The sequence below is a fragment of the Atractosteus spatula genome, chromosome 10 (genome assembly GCF_055471065.1).
Source record: "Atractosteus spatula isolate fAtrSpa1 chromosome 10, fAtrSpa1.hap1, whole genome shotgun sequence".
Classification (NCBI taxonomy): domain Eukaryota; kingdom Metazoa; phylum Chordata; class Actinopteri; order Semionotiformes; family Lepisosteidae; genus Atractosteus; species Atractosteus spatula.
The window spans coordinates 26,482,294-26,487,271 of record NC_142715.1 but is presented as its reverse complement, the minus strand read 5'-3'; the positions used below and the strand labels follow the sequence as shown (position 1 = coordinate 26,487,271).

At 40.2% G+C, this 4,978-nt stretch overlaps 1 long non-coding RNA gene and 1 pseudogene across 1 annotated transcript; one reads left to right on the top strand and one right to left on the bottom strand.

Annotated features, from left to right (window-relative positions):
* The first annotated feature begins 550 nt into the window (after positions 1-550).
* LOC148826767 (uncharacterized) lies at positions 551-1,725 on the top strand. The gene is made up of 4 exons (XR_016091790.1): positions 551-602; positions 994-1,058; positions 1,302-1,411; positions 1,638-1,725. It is a non-coding gene; the product is annotated as an uncharacterized LOC148826767 (long non-coding RNA).
* A 1,402-nt stretch (positions 1,726-3,127) lies between these two features.
* Positions 3,128-3,246, bottom strand: LOC148826766 (5S ribosomal RNA; annotated as a pseudogene).
* Positions 3,247-4,978: the final 1,732 nt, after the last annotated feature.

Genomic DNA, 4,978 nt, shown 5'->3' with positions numbered 1-4,978 from the left:
ACACAATATAAAAATATGATGTGTTTTACCACAATGCTACAAACGACACAAACATATTCAAAATTGAAGCTATTTTTTAAAATAAATACACCAATGGAGTTTAATTGACATTGTTTATAGAATCCTAGTTCAATGACAAACTAAATGACTAAATTGAAATATTGAGTTGTGTGATAAAGTAAATGTTTTCCATAACTGAATTCTTTTCAGAGTCTCCCAGGAAGAAGACCACGTCCAGATCAGAAGAGAAGAGAGAGAGATATCCTCTTTCAAAAGGAAGTAAGTACAGTTAAAATAAACTACAGATGTGGGAATTTTTACATTTTAAGATTATTAATTGCATGTAGCAACACTACAGTAATGCTAATGTGACAATAGTGTAAGAAACTCCTAACCTAATTCCTTTTAAATGCTGATATAAAATATAAATAATTTCAGAGTTTCAGAAGCAGGTATTGGGCCTCCTGAGGGATGAATTGAGGCGTTTGGGTAGGTCCACAGAACCGGTGGACTCCCAATTCCACATCAGGAGGCTGACCACAATGGGAGAGTTCTGTGCATACGAGCAAGCACTTGACAGCATGGACAATCAAAACCTGCTGGTACGATATTATATTCTCACTGTGGTGTAGAAAATATTCACTACTAATGTTTTAGATTTCAGATAGGTCATAATTTTATAGCCTACATCTGATTAATATGATCCATCTCTGGCATACGTTCATATTTTTAGTTTATAATGTATAATCTTGCTTATCCTTTAATGGCAAAATAAAGTGTTTTCATGTTCTAAAAAGTTACTACAATTTTTTTTACTTTGAAAAATGGTCACTTTGTATTTATAGACTGAGAAAATACTGCAAAAAAGTGCAGTTAATATGTGAAAATGTGTTTGTTTCATTGAATGGTCATGTGTAATGGGTATGTCTGATTAGTTGATTAATGAAGATCTAGTAGCTTCTAATATTATTGGTAATATAATATTATTTCCAGATAAACCAACTTCAGAGAGTAGGCGGCAGTGATGTTAGAGAGAGTGTGTTCACAGTCTTGTCAAGGTATTGCTTATTGTTTTTTTAAAATGTTTTTACATTACATTTTTACTTTGATCAAGTGAACATATCCACAGAATTGAGCTTATAGATACCTATGTGTTAACCACTGAATGTGCAAGGTGTAAAACTGCAAACTGCAAAATTGCAAAAAAAGGATTACAGCACTACATTTGATCCTAAATATTTGAGTAAATAAATGTTGAGTGGAAAAAAAGTCTAAACTAAATGTCTGAATTTGGTTTTCAGACTTATGACAAATGAACTGATGACAGAATTCAACTTCGCTGGCACAAACCGAAAAGATAAACAACAAAAGAGGGGCCTGGGAGACACAAATCTTTATAGAGTAATTAAAGGTACTTCTATTCTATGTTGTACTTTCAAACTTACTCTTTAATTAGGACAGGGTACTCTTTAATTAGGACAGACTTTATTGCTCAATCGCTATGATGCAAGCCAAATTTTATCCGTTTATTTCAGCTTTGAGCTTAGTAAACCTTATTGGTTCATTTTTGAGGTTATACTCAAGAAGATATTAATCATCATTTATTTGAGTAGTAATATTATATAATTTTCTCCTAGCTGCGGTGCTGAAGTCCCACCCTACATCGACAGAAAAAGAAATAAAGGAGCACGCAATGCGTTACTTGAAGAATGCATATGCAAGGCAGGGGGCCAGGAGATCTGGACACTGAAAATAATAGGTTTCTGGTCTTGTTAGGACAATAAGACAGGGTTTGCAAATGGTGGACAAAAATCGTCTTAACTTCAATTGTAATATTTTTTTTCCTTGGAAATATAGAAGTTGTACATTTTAAAATGTATATTTGAATCAAAATGTGGTTTTGAGTTAGTGTGTTAATGTAATTAGTTTGTGTTTGTCATTACTATACTGTATATTGCCATGTTACCAGAATTTGTAGCTGAAGTTTAAGACTAGTTGTGTTTTTTATGATTATTGCCCATATGTTGATTGTTGATTGATTGTATACAATGTATAATTTGAAATACATATTTTTCAGGTGTGAATGTGTATTTTCAGAATAAATTTCTAAACCAAATCATTGGCTTGGTTTACTTGTTTCTACACCTACAAAACCTATCTGATGTATAATAGACCTCTAACCATATACGTATAATAGACCTCTAAAGTTATCCGTATAATAGACCTCTAACCATGTATGTATAATAGTCCTCTAAAGTTATCCGTATAATAGAACTCTAACCATGTATGTATAATAGTCCTCTAAAGTTATCCGTATAATAGAACTCTAACCATATACATATAATAGACCTCTAAAGTTATCCGTATAATAGACCTCTAACCATGTATGTATAATAGTCCTCTAAAGTTATCCGTATAACAGACCTCTAACCATACACGTATAATAGTCCTCTAAAGTTATCCGTATAATAGACCTCTAACCATGTATGTATAATAGTCCTCTAAAGTTATCCGTATAATAGAACTCTAACCATATACATATAATAGACCTCTAAAGTTACCCGTATAATAGAGCTCTAACCACATATGTATAATAGACCTCTAAAGTTATCCGTATAATAGAGAGGACAGCTCCGTCACGTCTTTTACGATGCTGCTTTTTTTCCCTTGCGTTTTTCTCTTCTTCCCACGTTCTCTCTCTTCACTGCCTTCGCCTCCGCTCTGTTTCACTTCAGTCTTTCACTCTTGCTTCCTTCCAATAAGGACGGAGCTGCGGGAGAAAGGGCGCTATAGAGGATCGCTGTGGATAGCTGCTGCTGTGCTTTGACACCTGAGCTCCGTGGAAAACGATCTCAATACAATTCTGAAAAACGCGACTCCCAGAACGCCAGCCAAACAAGTCTCCACAGCCGAAGCGCTGTGTCTCTTTTCAGCTGGCGATAAATCTTTTCTCGATCCTTTGCGGACTTGTAAAACTGTTCATGATCAGAATAAAAAATGCTCACGCTAATACACAAGCACCCATGTCTCGCCAAAGCTGACAAATGAACAGACGGAAAAGCCGCACTGCACACATGAACAGGGGAATGAGCGAGCGAGCAGGGATAGGGCGCCTCCTGCGCTTAAGAGCTTACAGCACCTGGTATTCCCAGCCAGTCTCCCATCCAAGAACTAACCAGGCCCCTCCCTGCTTAGCTTCCGAGATCAAACGAAATCAGGCATGCTCAAGGGGGTGTAGCCGTAAGCGAGAATAGGGCTCACTGGCACCCTTCTTATAGAGAGGACAGCTCCGTCACTTCTTTTACGACGCTGCTTTTTTTGATTGTTTTGTGATTTTTTGCGATCTACCGGGTTGATTGCATACTTGATCTTGTGGTTTTCTGTGGTAAAACTGTGATTTCGTACTTAAAAGTAATACTCTTTTAAGTTTAACGATGGTTACTAAAAGGTCTGAATTCGAGTCGCTAGTAAGCATTCTCTCTAGCAGCGACAAGTCTGACCACGATCTCCGCCATATCTCCATCAGCAGAGAAGTTAGGAGAATAAACCTCCATTCTGTGAGAGAGCTAGCAAAGGACATGGAGAGATTTGACCCTGCAGTGTCAGAGAATAATATCGAGAGTTATATTCAGGACCTCAGGTATAACCTGCAGTACCTGCCAAACGCCACAGAACAGGAGAAAGTGTTTCTGGTCAGGAAAACTACCAGCAGAGCTGTACATGAGTGGATGGCTAGGCAGATGAAAGAAGTCTGTAATGACTTTGAACAGCTTTGTCATGCACTTATCGAGGAATACAGTGCGTTTATTGACCCGACAGCTGCGATAGCCGCCGCCCTTAACATTAAGCACGAGAGAGCAGAGTCCCCCCGCGAATATTACGAGAGACTTAGATGAACTTATTTTGCAGGACGAAATGATGAGGGTTGCGAGGAGAACACACATTTCAAGGGTTTATTCATCGCGAATCTCCACCCGTCAGTCAGAAAGATGATCTTAATGCATACAGATGCACAGACCATGAAAATGACTGATATTAAGAGATTCGTGTAGAAAGCCCGAATGGGAGTATGATGTCCAAAGTCGCTCTGAGCAAAAAGCTGCTAAAGCAACTGTATTCGCCGTCAGAGCCAGCAGGGTTAATTCCCCCCTGCTCAAAGGAGCACAGGCTCCTGAGCTGGCTAATCCCCGTTCCAAAGCAGGCACGCAGGACCGCACCCAGCATCCTAAGTGCCATGAGAACACCGGGGGAGGGAAAGGGCTAGAAAAAGCTGAACAAAAAGATTCAGTAGCCGCCCGCCTGGCCAGGCTTGAACAAGCTTTATTAGGACAGGGACAACCGCTCCCCAAGGCTGCCGGAAGCGTGAATGAGCTGATACTCTCCACTGGAGGAGGCGGAGACCCGCCCCCTCTCCCTCCATCAGTCTATCTGATTGAGCAGAAGGGTTCCTGCCTGGATGAGGTCAGTCACTCCCAAGCGAGTGCTGACTCCACCCCTAAAGTCACAGAGCAGACAGTAAAACACAGAGGAAAAGCAGGAAGCTTTTACCTCAAGGCTGCCATGGGAGATGTCTTACCTAATGAGACACTGATTGACACTGAGGTTGAAAGGTGTTTGATGTCACACGGCAAGCTCAAACGGGTAGAAAAAGAAAAGGGCATGCGACTCAGAGAGGAACCTTTGGTGGATCACCAGAAAGGCAAGGTGTGGAAACAGGTCAAGACTCCTAAGCCTTCTGTACAGAAGGAAAGGGGGGCCAAGAGGCAGACTGTGCTCACACAGTGCCCACCGAACACAGAAGCCTATGTGGAGATTCCTTCTGTTCCCTCTGGACAAGAAATAAAAATATTTTCTTGTTCCCCGGATCTACAAGGAAGTCGTGTCCCGGCTGAGGTCACAACAGCCTCCATGCCACAGGAGCGGTGCTCCAAGCAGCCGCCTGATCCACCAGGTAAAGCAAACCCCTTTTACATCCCTA